The following is an 18,639-nucleotide window of genomic DNA, read 5'->3' on the forward strand; positions in this document are numbered from 1 at the left end:
TTCCAGGACCCTATCTTGTTCCTTCCTTCCCATTAGCATAAACAGCTGACTTTTGGAAATATTCTGGAGTATTTATCAGTACCATTGCCCAGCTAAAATAGATTAGCATTTTGTCAAACTGTCAAATGAGCTACAATAACCGTTCTTTGATGTTTCATGTTTTATTCATTATTTTGCTACCTCACAGTATTTGTAATTCCATTAGCATTTCTAAACTGAAAAATATAAAGTGATGGCCGGAAACCCATTAATTCATTTGAAAATCCTGAAAGATTTAGGGAGATTTCAAAATCATTTAAGACTATAAGTGTAAAATAATTGCTCCTATCTGAAAAAAAAATGCAATATTGTTGTAAATTCATTTCTGCTTTCTAAGTCTGCAATTTATTCATTTCCTTCTGATCAAAGGATTAAATAAAGAAGTTTTTGTTGATTGCACTTAAAATGTTACACTGTTAAAAGGTGAAGGTTGTTTTTCTAAGATAAGTAAGCTAATTTCTTAGAACAAAAATATCTATAAAATTATTAAAGGAAGGAGAATGGCAGCATTTTAACTGCAGAGAAAATGCTCAGGAGTATTTGAATGCCATAGTTCAAACCTGGGTAAGTGGTCTGAATTATATGTTAAAGTTGTATTCAAAACCCTGCCTGTCATCTGGTTCAAAGTTAATCAAATTCAACTTGCTTGAATTCACAAACGGCTCGTCTTTTCCAAAGTGGACAATCAGCCTTCAGGGTCAGATGAGATCAAAGGATAAATAAGAGTAAATCAAATTCTGCCTCTTTGGTGGAGACCCTGGAAAGCAAGCACCTAAGATTCAAGGAAGCTCTATGTACAAACCACCTCATTCCCAGCAGGGGCCTTGCAGCACACATTGCTGGGAATGCAGAGAGGATTGAAAGCACTTCCTTTCCCCTTCAGAATCACTATTTTTTCTCTTACTCTTTTAAGTTTGTGCTTATCTGCGTGTTACTCACTGAGTACCCTAAATAGCCTGTATCTTGTGTTATCTTTCTGAGGTTCATCATCATGTACTTTTGACTTCACTAAATTTGAGTCTTTGAAACTCTGGACTGTTTTCCATTAAGGTAAGAATTATCTGACCTTCATGGGCAATGAAGTATCAAATTTGGGGCTACTGAACAGTTTCTCCCCCACCCCTTGGAGCAAGTCAATGTTTCAATATTTAGATTTTTTAAATATTTTTTCAGCTAATTGAAAATAATTTTGTATTCTGCTCATCTATTCGTTTTAGACACTGGTAAGGAATTTAGGAGCCATAAATTTGCTTTCTTTAAAAAGTCCATATTCCTATAAAAGTTGACAGACAATAAATAAATAACAGATTGTGAGGGAAGACAGGATGGTCAGGGATAGCATCCCTAAAAAGGCCACCTCTGAACAGAGCTCTGTGGCAGATGCTCTCTGTGGCTTGGTCTCTGCACCCAAGCTCTACTTTCAGGACACATGGTTCTCCGTTGTCCACTCCAGGCTCCAGTTTCTAGTCACCCTGGTAACTCCATGGGACTGTCTGCAGTGAAATGAAGTAGATGGGATGCATGAAGGTTTCACCATCCTTAAAAAAAAAAAAAAAAGGCCTCTTGGCCTGGATTTTCTTAATTCACATGTATCTTATAAGTCCATCAACAATCATTTGGATCAAAATCAACACCTAAACTTAGAACTGAGAGAAGGTTTATGGACATATGTCTTCCTGGATCTATTTTACTTTGGATTTCCTTCTTATACAACCTTAGCCTCAGGTCAAATAACACAGAGCAGTCAGAAGTAAGGTTGGAAGACAGCGATACCTGGGAGCAGCAGGAATGATAACTACAAGTTCCCATAGGCAGCAATATCCTGGGAACATCTGGGGAATTACAAGTAGAACTGCATAAAGATAAGGGTGAGAATAAGAATGAGAGATAAGGTGAGCAAAGAAACAGGGTCCAGCTGTACATTAGACATCATCAAAACTGGTTAGCTCTTTTAAGGAATTAAACTCCCAACATTTTAAGATGCTCTTAAAGGGATTAAGCAAAGATGCATAAAACATTTGTATTGCAAAGATTGCTCTTGCCGCTCTGTTAAGACCAGAATGTACAGAGGCAAGGCAGATGCAGAGAGACCAGTCAGAACAAATTATAATAAAATGAATTTATTTGTTCATTAGATCAGTTCTAGCAATGACTAAAGTCAAAATACAAAGATGGTAGGAATTTTTTTTTTTAGATATTGTATATATTTTTAAGCAGAGCCAGTCAGACTTTCCAATACTTTGGAGATGGATTGTGAGAAAAACAAGTAACTTTATTATAATTCCCAGTATCTTAGATTGAGTTCCTGAAAGAATGAAGTTCATATCACAGGCAAGGTGGATGAAGATTGGGGGTAGAAAAAAAATGTCTAATATACTAAGTTTGGGACATGTCATGTTTTATGTGTTAGATACCAAGTTAGGTGGACATCCAACAACTGTATAGAAAGTCATGTCAAACAATGTGGAGTGCAAGGGAGGTTTAAGCTGGACACACAGGCTCCTATGTCAGTGTTTTGTGGTACTCATGGCCTCAAGACTAGAGGGTCCAACCAGGAAGCTGGTGAAGACTGCAAAGTGAAGAATGTAAGGGTTAACTTTAGATACTGCAGTACTTTGAGGTGTTCAGAGATTAGAGGAACTACAAGACTAAGGCCGACTACATTAAAAACTATAAATGCAAGATACCATGGGATCCAATGAAAGAATACGATTCAAATGGAAGAGAATGATGATTTGTGTGACATGAAAACTTCAAGATACAGACCAACCAAGAAAGATAAACTCAGCATGTAGGAAAGTGGAGGTGGTGATTGTCATGAGCAAGCTGTGCCTGTAACAGACCAAACAGATTTGTGTCTTTCCATAGTGTCACAATTTACTGAAGAACAATGAATTCACAGGATACAACACTTTTATCAATGGCAGTTCACTGGACACTTGTGGGCCCCCTGATAGTCATAAAACAAGCGAATGCAAGTTCTTTTATTCCAATTTTAATTTCTTATATCTATAATATTCAAGTCACACATCACACTGTACACAATTAGATGTACAGGTTGCTGAAATGTTAAGAAAGGGTTAAGGCTGCCACAGGGGTTCAAAGGGCTGAGCTGAGAGGAAAGGTAGAGAGCACACAGACTCTAAAGACTCACTGTTGGTGGTCATAAAAGTCAAGCGCCAACAGAAGACCTGTGCAGGGAGTAGAGCTGTCAAAGTGGAATGACTTATTCTAGGCCAAGATCTGGACAGATGGCCATTTCAGAGTGTGAGCTTGCAGTGTCACCTTGAGATGTCAGCTTGGAGTGGGACCTGTGTGGTCATCATGGCAGGAGGAACCACAGTCTGCTGAAGCCCAAGGACAGATTCAGACATTTGTCACTGTGGTGACTTTCCTAGGCAAGTCTCTTGACAAGCAACCAGGTGATGTGTCAGGGTGCACCTGCGTCCAGTCTCAGGGTGCCCCTCCTTTTGTGGGCTTCAAGGTAGAGGTGACTTCCTTCACTCAGTGGTCGTGGGCCTGGTCTTTCTGATATGAGTTTGAGATGCCCGTGCCTTGTGTGCTTCTGATTGATTGGTAGGTTCCCAGGTGGTCCTTTTCATTAGTAAGAAGGTATATCAGGTTGTGCCTATGGTTGTGGTGGGCAGGTGGTAGTTGTTTTCTTGTAGCAACAATGTATAGAATCATCCCAACTCAGCACTTAAAACGGAGTTTATTATGGCCAACGACTGCTTTATAAAATGGAGTAGCGGAGGTTGAGGCACAGCCTGGAAACGGTGGTTCTGGACTTCATGGAGCAACTCTGAGCAGGGCACAGCCAGCGCTCCACAGAGCTCTGGAGCACAGTGCAAGTTCAGTGACTGGCTGTGACTTACAGCAGCAGGAAAGGCAGAGATAGGAAATGTGGCCAGGAGGGCTGTGCAGGTCTGTACAGGTCAGGGTCCTACCCTCAGTGTCTTAGAAAGCCACAGAAGCCTCTGAGACCGGGGTTGAGGTTAAACATTTTAAAATTCTGTGAAAGAAATTGAAGTTATTAAAGTAGAAATGAAAAGAGGGTAACAAGAACACAAAATCTCACCCTATTCTAAGAGACTAAACTCAAAACATTATCCAAATGGGCCGAAATGTTCACATTTTAAAGCTGTGAATTGCCTTTAAGAGGAACAGTTATAAGACACTTTATTCAAAGCAGGTTCTTTATTAGAAAAGGCTCTCCTGACACCAACTGTGGAACTATAAATTATTTTGGATTCCCAGAGGTTTTATACTCCACTAACATTTATGATTTGTGAGAGGTAAAAGTTGGAAAAAGAGTGTTTGTGAAAGGGAGAGAACACCTGGCGGAACTTCAAACCTCCCCAGCAGATCAATTTCAGGAAAGTGGAGGATTTTAAGACCTAATGAGCAAGTGTTCCTTGGCCAGGCCTCCTGTTCCCTGGCTCTGTGTCACTCACAGGAAGAACAAGGGCCTGGGAAGTACAGGAGGTCACAGCTGCCAAGCAGTATTCATGGAGGTAGGAGTTGGGAATTTTAAGCTGTTTAATTAAACTCCGCTTCAAAAATAGTGAACCTTAAGGGAGCCTTAAATCCTGCTTGCATCTTCTTTATTTTTGCAATTTGATTTTTTTCCCACATTTTTTTCCTTCCTAGATGACTGTGCTCTTCCTCTCCCTGATCTTGAGTTAAATGTTCATTTTACTCCTTGCCAGTTTCAATGGCATGAGAAAGTGCTAAATGCAGCTATCATTAGGCATACACACAAATGCACCGGCCACAACCCCGGGTATTATTTCTCAGGTAGTCTAGCAACAATCTGCTCAGCAGGGAGCACTGCAGAGTCTTTGATATGCAAATTACCCAAGAAAGTGGTGATCAAAAATATGACAAATGTACCTGGGCACACAAGTATCTAGAGAGTGGCTGCCTGGAAATTGAGGGAGACTGGGTTCCTCAACAATCCCTGGAGGGAGAGGCACTTCACCAGTGAGCTCGGCCAGCCACAGGACTCCTAAGTAATGAGAAGTCAAGACGTTATACTTTGAGTTTGTCTGTTATTACCTCTTTTCCTGTCATAACCAAAATATGAGATGTGTCTTTGTTTCAGCCTGTCTTCCCATGTTGCTACATATAGGTCTTTGAGCCGAGGGCACTAATTAATGATCACATTGGAGACTCTTACAAAGGCTTAGGGAAATGTCTTTCTTTTTGATCAGCCAGCTTCTGCATGCCTATCCTGTTGGTGGAGAAACCCCCTTCTAGGCAGCTCCTTCTATGGAGGACAAAGAGAATTTGGAAAAGACAGCCTCTTGCTTCCCCAGAGGGGCTTATCATCACTAGAGTGCCAGCACATGATGCAGGTTCTGTACCTCAGAAACCCCACTGCCTGGCATGTTGAAGTTGATCCTGTTAAGGATAGAGAGAGCTCACCACTTGCTGTGGCTGGGGTAATTTAGCTGCCGCAATAGAGGCTCCTTCCACAGGCAGCAGGGACAGTGATTGCCATAAGGGCACCCAACTCCACAAGCTGTCAGAGTACACAGGTGGCCCCTGGGACTGTGCCTTTGGGTCACAGGAGTGTCACGCATCTTAGATCTCCTAGCCTACCATAGGAACTAAGCAAGATCCTGATAAACCACCTCCTAGTTATGTCTTCCTTGTATAAGGATAAACAGAAAGCTAGTTAACACTAACTGCCTAGGTTACTGAGACTGGGCTTGCATTGTCTTCCACCGTAGCCTACATCAAAATGCTACAAGATGAAGAACCTCACAGGAAGCCTCCTGAATGCAGTCTATCCTCTATTTTCTATATTTTATTGTCTATCAAAGCCACCCTCATTCAGACTGGCTGTTTGTATTAACTAGCTTTCTGTTTATCTTTCTACATGGAAGACATATCCTGGAGACATGCCCTCCAGTCATGTCTTTCATGTTCTCTGACTGTACAAGACTGAAGTCCCTTGATGTCCAGGAAGGGCTCCCACTGAGGCCAGGGTTGTGTTGACTGGCTCCCTTCCAAAAGGCTACAGAGCTCTTTTTTTTTTTGTCTCTGATTTGATTCATCATTGTTGCCTATTCTACACACATATTGATACTTTCTGAATGTTTTGCTGTACCTAGTAATTACTGTGGCATCATGATTTTCAATTGATCACAATAGTGGATATGAGTCATGACAAAAGTGATGAAATATAATAATACACCAAGCCCATGGCTGAAGTCTTGTCCAACAGAATCAGAGCTGGCTACCCCCTGTGAGGCCACTAGAAGGGCTTTTCTAAACATGCAGCACAATGGTTGAAAATAGAACCACATCACATTATGCAATGTCAGAATACTAGGAACAAAGAAAGGATTTTGCAAGCTTTCCTAGAGAAGTAGAGAAAAGGAGTTAATCAAAAGTTTAAAGAATTATAGTGAGTTCAGTCTTTCCAATACCAACACTGGAGGACAGAAATTCAAGGACAAACTGTCTCCTGTCTCTCTTGCTGTGCAGCAAGCCAAGATGGAAATGCTAATGGTCGAATTTTACTCAAAGGATGTGGGAGACATCTCTTAGAAAGGAGGAAAGAGTGTTTCATTCCTGTGAACAAATTAAGAGATTCTTTCTCATATGAGAAAAGTGGGTGGTCCAGAATTAGCAATAAGTAAACAAAAAATCTAGGTATGCAAATATACTAGAAACAACAAAATATGACAAAAGTTGGTCTAGTTAAAGCATGACTGTGCAGGAAAGTAAAGAAATCAACGATTACCACAGGGCTCAACCAAGTCAAAGTAACATAATGATGTAAAAAATGAACACAGAGTATGATATGAGAGTGAGGGGTTAAATTTATCAGTGTGCCCTAGCAGCTTCCAACAGTTCAGGGATGGGTCCACTTGGATTTGCTGGAGAAAGGGCTGTACCTGTAGTGAAGTGCTTTCACCTTCAACCCTGAATGTTCTGTGTTCAGACAAATAAGAGGCCCTGGAAGGGTAAACAGTGGAAAGTGCTTTATATTTTAAATTAGTTAATAGGCATTGTATAAAACCCCCCAAATAAGTATTTCCCTAAAAGCATGCTATTTTGAAAATATGCCTAGAAAAGCAATACCAAATAAAGAGGGAGAGACAAGGAAAATGTTTTAATATAAAACATGTATTTATTTTACCTTTCAAAACACATAAATATGTAACTCCGGTAAAACAATAAGCTCCAAAGATTCCAATGTGCTTGAAATGTTCATGTGATCACTTCGCAGTATTACTGCATGCCAAATTAAACCACAAACTATAAAAATAAAAATGAATTAGATTGGCCGTCTTCCTTTTAAAATAAACACTAAAGATGATAAAAAGAAAACTAACTTTGTTGTAGTTTGATTCTGGATCCACAATAGCCCAAGAGACCCAGCTGTTAAAGGCTTGGCCCCAGCTGGTGGTGTTTGGGGAGGTGGTGAAACCTCTAGGAGATGAACTTCATGGAAGGTTTTAGGTCACTGGGTGTGCCCTGAAATGGGACCATGGGACCCTTGTGTCTCACCTGTCTCTTTTATATCGCAGTCATGAGTTCTGCTTCACCAATGCACTCCCACCACTCTGTGACCCACCTCACAACAGAAGCCTAAAAGCAGCAGATCCACCCAATTTTAGACAGAAAGCTCAAAACTGTGAACCAAAATAAAGCTTTTCTATTTCAAACTTGATTATCTCAGGCTTTTGTTACATAGAGGAAAGTGAACACAACCATAACCACTATCACCAGTGTTTGCTCTGTTCTCTTTCTCCCTGTTCCACACACACACACACACACACACACACACACACAATGATGGGTCTACAAAATGAAGCCAGGAATTAAACTGACATTAAATTTCACATTCTAGGGTTCACCTAATGTAGAACTTGCCTATATGGCACTGGTATTTCTAACTGTTATTTTAAAAGAGGCACCTAAGTAGTTGCACATTTGAGATTGCCCACAACATTTAGAAAGAAAGAAAAGAAAAGCAGAAGGGACCTGTGTTTTGCTACCTACCACTGAAGATGGATGGCATGACTTCAGAGAAAAAAAATCATCGTCTGTGTAGCCTGGGTCTGTGGGACCTTATGCAGCCACATGGAGTTTCTTCCATTCCTATGGCCTAACAGCCACTGAATCACTGATGTACACTAAAGTGGCAGGGACGTTTCTGAGAGAGCCTGGCCCTGGAAACGCGCCTGCCCCCAGGGCTAAGCAAGAATCTGCAGGGTTTGTGTGATGCAGTGACAGAGCAGCCTTGACAAGGCTTGGGATGAACAGGGGCCCTTTTGACCTCCACACCTGAGGTCCAAGACCCAGGGCCTCCACCAGTGGCAGTGCAGAAGCAGCCTCAGGGCTTACTTGAAAAACATGAAGAATTGTGAACTTTCAATAGTTGAATGGATAAAGAAATTATGGTACATATACACAATGAAATATTACTCAGCATTAAACAAGAATAAAATCATGGCATTTTGCCACAGTCTGGCTGCAGCAAAATAACCAGGGGGTGACGAACAACTTGTGCAGATTGATACAGCAGGAGTGGGAGCCGTTTATTGTAGGACAGGAGGGGTATCTATACATTCCACACAGCTTATCTTAATTAGCATAAACTAGATACAGCAGTCAACCAATAAGGAATCTCCACACTTAATGGCTCGCTGGCATTACTTCACAAACCACTCCCTCTGGTAAAATGCCAGGTGCCATCTTGACTTGTTTACAGACCCTAATAGCATTTGCAGGTAAATGGATGAAGTTGGAGAATATCAAGCTAAGTGAAGTAAGTCAATCCTAAAATCCAAAGGCTGAATGTTTTCTCTGATAAGTGGATACTGATTCATAATGAGGGTGAAGAGGAAAGAATAGAGAACTTTGGATTGGCCAAAGGGAAGGGAGAGAAGGGGAGGAGACATGGGGTAGGAAAGAATGTGGAATGTGATGGCCACCATTACCCTAGGTCATAAACCTATGAATGCATGAATGGTGTGACTGTACTTCCTGTACAACCAGAGAAGTGAAAAATTGTGCTCCATTTGTGTACTATGAATCAAAGTATATGTCATGTATAACTAATTAGAATAAGTAAATAAATAAATAAAATTTAAAAAGAATTGGGAACTAAGACTGCATTCACTGTAACTTGGAAAAAGGGGATTTTGTGTATAAGCAAAGTAAAATTATGTATTTATATAATGCTATCTATCTCTCTAGCTATACATTTATCTAATGTATTCAGGACATGCATGTATATAAGTTTAAATGAAAATATGTATGTATGCATGTAAATGGGTATGTGTATATATGTATAAATACTATTATTTTCCTTTTTAATTTTTTAAATTAATAAATGTTGAATGATCTTAGACAAAATAATTTTAATTTCTTTTTATTATTTATTATTTTTTACTTACATATCATAATTATATATATTTATGGTCAAAATGTGAAGTTTTGATATAAGTTTACAACGTGAAGTGATAAAATTAAGATAATTAGTATATCCAGCACTTCACTTACCTATTGCTTTGGATGGTGAAACACATAAAATGACTTTTTTAGTTATTTTGAAATATGCAATATATAATTATTGATGATAGTCACCCTGCTATACATAGATCTCAAAACTTATTCCCTCTGTCTGAAACGTTGTACCCTTTGATGAATTTATTTTAACTCCTAAAGATCTATTAATACAAATTAAATGACTGTATTGCACGATGAGAAAACACAAATGAGTCATAGAAACATGGTCCTATTTAGGTAAAAAATATATATATATCCAATTGCTAATATAGTACCAAAAATGTCTAGGTAGAGAAATCCTAAAATAAAACTGGAAAACTTTTGGAAAAGCTATTTTAAAGTGACTTAAAAAGCATACTCTTTTTAGAATAGTTGGAAATAATTTTAAAATAGTACAAAGTCCGCCAAAACATACTTGTAAAATCTTAACATGAGAAGTAAGAATCATAAAATGAATCTAATAAACTGTATTTTATATGCTTTCTTAGGGGGATAAGGAGGTTTGCAGCAAAAGCATTAAAATGCACAAATTTTGCTGTAATGTAGTCATTCCCATTTTCCAAACAATCCCAGGCTTATGGATCGTCACTAGGATTCTCACTAAAATGCCACTGCTCACATGTGTGTGTCCAAAATCTCAGTTGGTGAGAATTGGAATCCATAATAACTCACCCATCAGAACCCTGTTCTTGTAAATTCTTAAATCCATGTTTAAATCACGAACATGAACTAGTCAATAAAACAATACTATCAAGCTAGAGACTGTGTTAGGGTTCTCCAAAGTGCAGTACCAGACTCCAAGCCAAAGCTTTTCAGTGGATTGATTTATGGGCTCCTGCCAAGCTTCTGAAGGAAGACAAGAATGCAGCCTCAATTAGAGGAGAAGGGGAAAAACAGAAAAGTCGAGTGCTCAGGAGTGTGCGGTGCACGGCCACCTGGTTCCCAGCTCTTTCTGCACATGATAATTCCAACATTTCATGTGTGTGAGTACACTCAGGAGAGAATTTTTCTATTTTCAAAAGCCTACTAAGTTTCTATCATTCTTTCTGTATTTTCCTAATTATTCATTCTCCATTTTCCTGGATGTCGATTTTGCATTTTATCTTCTCTATTCAAGTACTTAGCACCTCCTCACCCAATCTCACCCTGTGGCCTGCTTCTTGCTTTTCTAAGAAAATAAGAACAAGGAGAAGAGAACCCCATGACTCCTAACATCACAGAGCACCACCTCACAGGCTCTCCATGCAAACCCCGCTTTCATTCTTCTTAATCTCTGTGTACAAGGAAACTGCACCCTAGATACATACCTTCGGTTACCGCATTTAAGAGCACATAATCACATACTTGTAGAAATTTTCCGAACTTACACATGGTCAAATTTTCCATGTCAAACATGTTGGAATATCCATGATCTAAACTTTTTGTTGTTGTTGTTTGTTTACAAATCCCTCATGATGCCTACCACTTCCTTCAGAAACTTCACTCATCCAGGCCCATTTCCTACAAAAGTTCTGTAAAAATGGATCACAAAATAAGCTCCAATTCCTCTCCTCCAACTTTATCTTTAATTCACTTTAATCAGCTTGTGCCCTTACCATTCTGCTGAAACCCATCATTAAAAGACTGTTAATAACTGTACCCTGCCATGTCAAATGGTACATTATCTGTCCTTATCTTTTCTGACTGGTAAACAGCATATGGAATGATGAATCTCTCAGTTATCACAAATATACATTCCAAAATATTATATTCTACTACTTTTTTGGGAGGGGAGGGTGGGTACTAGGGATTGAACTTAGGGGCACTTGGCCCCTGAGCTACATCCTCAGCCATATTTTATATTTTATTTAGACACAAGGTCTCACTAAGTTGCTGAGTGTCTCGCTTTTACTGAGGCTGGCTTTGAAGTCAGATTCTTCTGTCTTAGCCTCCCCAGCCACTGGGATTACTGGCATGCACCATGGTGCCTAGCTATCTACTAATTTTTATCTTGTATCTTTTTTTGTTTCTTCTAAATCTTTTTTGCTTATTCCTGTCCAGTTAGCATTTAAATACCCTGGATTTACTTCTTATATTTCCATGTAGCACCTAATCTCGTAGCTTTAATTTATATGCCAATGACTCCTCAATTTATATATATATATAGTTTTGGGCCTCTCCTTTGACCTCCAGGCTCAAGTATTTAATAGTGTGCAAAATTTCTCTTTATGAATGATATAAATATCTCACCATTAAAAAAAACTGGACTAATCTCCCCCAACCTTTGTCTCCCCAGTTATTATCTTACCCATGCCAAAAGCCTATTCTAAATCCAGAGATGACTCTTCCTCCTGCCTCAGTCATTGTACAGTAGTAGAAGTGCAACTTTAACTCCCTCCCTGGTGGCAGCCTTGACCCGACTGTAACATCTCTCACCATTTATTTTGTAGCTAATATCCCTGCACCTTCCTTACTTCCCTGCAGTGTGTTCTTAATACAGAAGCTAGAGTGCTTTTTAGAAAAAACATGTCAGACTCTATCAGTCCTCTGCTCAAAAACCCTCCTGTGGCTATTCACCTCATTAAAAGTAAAAGTCAAGTCTTCGGATGGCTTACAAAGCCCTGCATTTCTGTACTGTCATAAACTCTGAGTCATCTGCTACTGTCCACACCCTTGCTCCCTCCTCTTTGGGGCTCGGATCTCATCTTCCAGAGAATGTGCATGCTGCTAGCTCCCTCACTGTCTTCAGATGTTCCCTAACAATTGGCCATTTCAGTGAATCTTGATTTATCATTTTATTGACAATGGAAAGCGCAGCCTGTGTTCATTGTACATTCCTTCCAGCCTGATCTCAGTGGAAATGATTGGCACCTGCAATACATCATAATTATTTATCTACTTTATTGGCATCTTGCATAGAGCGTGAGCTCCAGGAAGCCAGAGATGTTGTTTCATTACTGCTGTGTACCAGCTCTCCACAGACACTGATTAGACGGATGAATGAAAAGTAGTTGTAACACTTACAGCTGATAGCACTTAGGAAGGGAGTGGGATATGGCAAATCTCACATTTTAAATGTAGACTATAAAATTTTTGAACAACTTGTAATGATAATAACAAACCTTCACGTGACAGTGACATGGATCTTTTTATAAGTAACAGCCACTAATCTCAGCCCAGTGCTCAAAAATGTCATATGAACACAGCCACATCTCTGTTGTTTTCCTAGAGCAGTTACTAATCTATATTAATCATGATCCCTGTGTCCCCTCACTCCCAGCAGTGATTGTAGCAAAAAGAAAGCAGCCCCAAAAAGCGAAACACTCTTAATTTCTCAAACTCCAATCTCTAAAAGTGCTTATACGTGAGTCCATCTTCGGTGCTGTCCTTTCACAGCACCTCTTGTTTTATCTAACAGGGTCAGAAAGAAAGCCCTTTGCCCTCTCTGATAATGAGACTGCCTGGGATCTGAAGCATTCTGCTCCGAAAGGCTTGAGATGCTGTGGACGACTGGGAGGCAGAACACAAGCAAGAGATGGAGCTCTTTCTTTCCAATGGATGTTATACTTGAGAAAAACACCAATCATTCCCACAACTTTGACCAAAGATGGTCTTTGTTTGTAATATTTATATTGATTTATGTATATGTATTATAGACTTTGGATTATTATCCAGTAGTACTTATTATTTGTTCAGATTGGCCATTAATAACTCAAAGTCTTCTCTTGTTCTCCACTGATGTAATCACCAGCTTTGTAATTTTATTTTATTGTTTTATTTTTGAACACTTCTTACTATTTTGCACCACACCATGCTTCAGGCTTGCCTGGCCTTTTTCATGCCCCATCCTAGAGTCAGCAATTTATTCAGGGTCCTGATCCCATCTAGAGCGGGACACATGCATGTGTGAAAGAGTCCAACTAGTATCTGTTAGCCAAGCCAAGAGTAAGAACTCACCCTGCTGTGGGCTCACCAGCTTGTGAGAAACAATAAGCAGCTCACATTTTAAGTCACCAAGTTTGTGGACGGCTCCCAACTCCATTCTTTCCCTTATAAGTGGCTTCATATCTACATGGCACTGTACTATTCCCTCCCGGATGATTCAGAGACAGGTGGAATATATCTGTGCTATACTCATGGGAAGTTTGGAGTGCTTATTCAAACGATCATGCAAACAAACTTAATCTTTACCTACATAAGAAGTATCCTGGGGGATGGGGTTGTGGCTCAGTTGTGCAAGGCTCTGGGTTCCCTCCTCAGCACCACATAAAAATGATAATAATAATAATAAATAAATAAAAATGAAATAAAGATATTGTTTCCAACTGCAACTAAAACGTGTGTATACACACACACACACACACACACACACACACATATATATCTCTATCTATTAACCTCTGAATTGTGAGAAATTTGAAGTACCTCAAGTTAACTGAAAAATTTGGTTCTTCTTTGAATTTTGGTTGGAAAATCCACTCTGTGTGCTAGTATTATTCCTGTAGCCCTATAATCATCACCTTTAAATAAACTGCATAGGAAAGAATTGATTAAAAAAATACATTAATGAAATAATACATATACATACATATTTACATGCATGCATTAGTGTCTATGGAAGCACAAAGAAGTTATAATTAGTTCCAAATGAGAAACTAAGTCATGGAAAACATCTTACAGTTAGTAGTGCTTGAGTCAGGTTTTTAAAAATGGGTACAAGGTAACCCAGTGACTGAGGAAAGAAAGGAATCCAGACAAGAGGAAACTCTCCTATATGCAGGGTTGAGCCTGATCTCTCTCCCCTACTCCAAATCTCAATTTTAATATCCTTCCTTAAATAAAGCTTTTTAAATGTCTTTAAAATTATACTTACACTAGCTCAAAGACTACTGAAAAAAAAATATGGAGCCAAAGCATGGGAGTAAGTCAGCTTGTTTCACAAAAGGAGACCTGACAGCATGAAAGTCATCAGAAATGTTACTTTTTGCCTTCTTTTTGCCTCAGATGCCAAATAATCTCTTTTGTCTTCATTTCATGCCCCATTCTTTTTCCCTCTTGTGATTTCATCTGCTTACCTGCCAGTCTGCACAGGGCTTTCCCATCTTGTCACTATGTAGCCATTCAGTTCCAAGCAAGAGATTGACTATGAACAACAACTAGATCTGCACAGTCATGGAAAAGTGATGAATGCAGGCAGATATATTTACACACACACACACACACACACACACACACACACAACACCACACACTACACCACACACACACACACAGACATATATACATAAAAATATATACGCACATATGTTCAGATGTGTGTAGATGCATACAAGTAGATATATGTTTGTACACACGTATACACATGGAGTAGATCTGCATGATTCACAGATTCTGTATTTGCAAATTCATTTACTTGAGAAAATGCATTTACAGTTCCCAAATCAACATTCACTGTCCTTTCATGGTTATTTACAGACATTTCCAGAACAGCAAAAATTCTGTGTCACCCAACATGAACATTCCCAGCTGAGGTAAAACAAAGCTGCTTTCTGCCCTCTTATTTCAGCTGTCATTCTGTTAACAAGTGTCTATTTTGTGCCAAGATTTTTGCATTTTTGTATTTCTTCTTGGTAATTTATCAGTTTAAAAAGTCCCCCAAGCATAGTGCAGAACTGATATCTAGTGTTCCCAAGTGCAAAAAGCCTTTGATGTGCCTTACAGAGGAAATACATGTGGTAGAGAAGCCTCATTTATGCATGAATGAAGGTGCTCTTGCCCTGAGTTCAATATTAATGAATCAGAAGATTATATTGACATATACATTGATATCCTGGACTATTAGCTTACCTTTACAGGTAAATTTCCATGCCCATTTTTGGTTTCTTTCTAGTATGTACCTTCAAAGTTTTAGTGTTTTGGATTGTTATCTTTAAGAACAAAGCAACTGGCACAATTGGATGATGGAACTTCAAATTGTATAAAATATGCTATTTTGATCATGGTGTTGGGATTCAGAGCAAAATGAAATTAGTAGAATTATGGTCTCCAATCTTTGTGAAATTGGCTTAAATGTAGATTTTTGAGAATATCAAAAACATGGCAGTGCACATCACAGTAGATGACAAGGATACCTGGTGGACAATCTATGGAAGATATTTTCTTTATATATTCCAGAAATTTTTCCTCCCATACTGATTATCTTAATCCAAAATGAAATTGTTTTCCTGTTAAGTGCTTATTAGTACTATTACCAATAGTAATTATTAATATATTTAATAAAGAATTACAAAATTTAATCTTTATAATCAATATCATTTTAATGTTCCTTTTTTGTGTTTGTATTTTTGATAAACAACCTAAACACTAAGTTCTTTGTTAATTGTGAATTTATTCAATGACATTTGTAAATCCTATATATCATATCCCTTACCAAAAACATCAGAAGACCCACAAATGCCATTATTTTCTAGTATATTTCAATGGAAAAAAACCTTCATTAGTATTTTAATATTTCATGTTTACGTTCTTAACTATAAAATAACTAAAAACTTTGAAATGATTTTTCATATTTTGGGGGAGTTTTTAATATGACGCCCCATGGTGAGGAGGACTCCTGTTGACAAGGAATCTTAGTGCAAACTTTTCAGCCTTCTGTTTATTGGGATTTTCCTTTCCCATTTATTCTCACTTGTAAGCACCCCCACCTGCCGCACCAAACTTTTGTTACCCAGTTCACAAATGAATGTAGTCTGGAGAGGTGGGAATACTCTTCTCAGATATGGAATTTTCTATATAATACTGAAATGTCCATGAATCTCTTTGATTTCCACCATCTAAATCTATTTTTTGCAAATATTTTAAAATATCAAAATTAATTAATAAAGCATGAAACATGCCAAGACATTATATATTTTAAATGAGATTTCTCATCTGTTTATGTGAAATTTGACAGCCCCAAATGAATAAAATAAGTTCTTGAGGATGCACTTTGATATCTATTAGCATATCCTAGTGTTATTTTCCAATTTTCCAAAGTAGGTGTATGAATTGATAAACCCTAAAAGGAGGAGGTTATCTTTAATAATATGGTCAAATTTTCAGTATATAGTTCATGCTTTTGGTCCAGACAGAAAGAGTACCCAACTTTCAAAATTATTTAAAGCACATGCATCACATTCCTCAGCCTCTCAGTGGTTTTCTAAGGAGCACAAAATCCAAACTGCTCAGTGTGACCTACAAGATTCTCCACAGAGTGGCTCCAATCTGCCTCATCAGCCCAATTACCAGGAGCCTTTTGTAAAGGACCCACGCCCTCACATTAACCATTGGGGATGGCCAAGAAATTTATACCAAAACGGGAACACCTTTGAAAGTAAGTGAACAGTATTCAGAGTGAAGGTGAAAGAACAGGCCCAGATTTGACTATCTGGGAAATCTGACATTCATCACCCTAATCAAGCAGGACTCCTCTGAACCCTGTACACTGGACATGCTGATTGTTGCTACCCTCTGAATATGGAGCAAGCAATGCTGCTATCATTCACCAGAAGACTGACAGTGATCAACATTTGAAAAAGAGATTCAAGAGTAAAACAAATAAATAAGTTATAAAAAAAATAAAATCTAGGAATCAGAGTAGAAGGACAACATATGAAGCAATAGAGAACACTCAATTCACAGTCTGACACACGTGCACTGGTCTATAGCTAGCAGAAAAATATTATTAGGAATGTGTCTCCTCGTATTGACTGCTGAATCTTAAAACTTTTAAAAGATATCAATACCTGTATTGTCAAAAATATGGAGAAGACAAAATGGTCTTTCAAACTGATGTGAAAGAAAGCCAAACCTTATTCTCACAAGAGCACACTGTGTATTCTACATCTTAGTTGTACAATCCCATGCATACATCTATACCTATTTATCTGTCTTGTCATCTTTACAAACAGCATTTCTAGATTTCTTAACTATTCATAGCATTTCCATGTTTATTTTGGGGAACAGTGAATTCAAAGCCTACTTATCTTATCTAAACTATTTTTTTCTCATTCAATTGAAAATTGAGTGTAGTTATAGGTCAATATTTTATTTTCCTCCTTTAAATTTCCTCTAGGTTTTCTATTTGCGTGTTCCACACTACGGATCATCCACGGTTTTACAGATGGACTATTTTTAAGAAAGGACAGTTTTCTCCCTCTCTTGATATTTCTTCTTCATGGGGGGATATTTCTTAAGTTCATCTAAATTATTTTCTCAAATTCTTCCCACAGATGTGGCATTTGCTTCCTAGTTGTTTAATGAAAGTCAGTGCTGTTCATCCTCGAGGAGGTGCATTTAATTCGCGCAGATTGCTCAGCCTCCCAGGAGGATTTTGAACCTATTCCTCCATTTCACTCCCCCCAAACCAGGATGTCACAGGGTGAGTCATAACTGCTCTGTAAATGTTCCTTCGTGTGGTCTGTCTTAATTCGATTTTCTGGTGGCTAGGAGAGGGCAATGTCCTTCTGACCAATCCACTCAGAAAGGGTGTTCAGCACATTCACCTGGTAGGCCTGACAGATGTTGGGCTTGTTTCCTGCCACCTTGAATGATTCACGTCTTTGGCATGGCACATGATTATTAAATACAATTATTAAATATTTTGAATATCTACCTCACCTCAAGATACATTCTCTCATTCTCTGTGAATGATTTTAATTTTCTATAGACTGACTTTTTGTTTGTTATTTAGCAATTAGTTCATAATTCAGTCAGGGAAGAGAAGAGCCATTAATTGACTTTATTGAAAACCCCAGGGATGCCATGTTATACTAATCCAGGGATTACTGCTCACGCTGTCTTTTATGATAAATGTACTCCCTGGAGCACAAGTATGCAAAGTCCCAACAAATATATCAAATGAAAAATTACCTGTCTTTTTGTACAAATGAGTATTTTGAATTGCTCCTTAAAGATCTCTTCCATATTTTCATAAATTCGTAATTAATTTTGGACATTTATGTCAATTTCTTTTGTCTATGTTTTTGTCTTAACAGAAATCAAGTTAAATAGAAATACTGAAAAGTGCTATTACACACACACACACACACAC

Source organism: Ictidomys tridecemlineatus, chromosome 13 (genome assembly GCF_052094955.1).
Source record: "Ictidomys tridecemlineatus isolate mIctTri1 chromosome 13, mIctTri1.hap1, whole genome shotgun sequence".
Lineage (NCBI taxonomy): Eukaryota > Metazoa > Chordata > Mammalia > Rodentia > Sciuridae > Ictidomys > Ictidomys tridecemlineatus.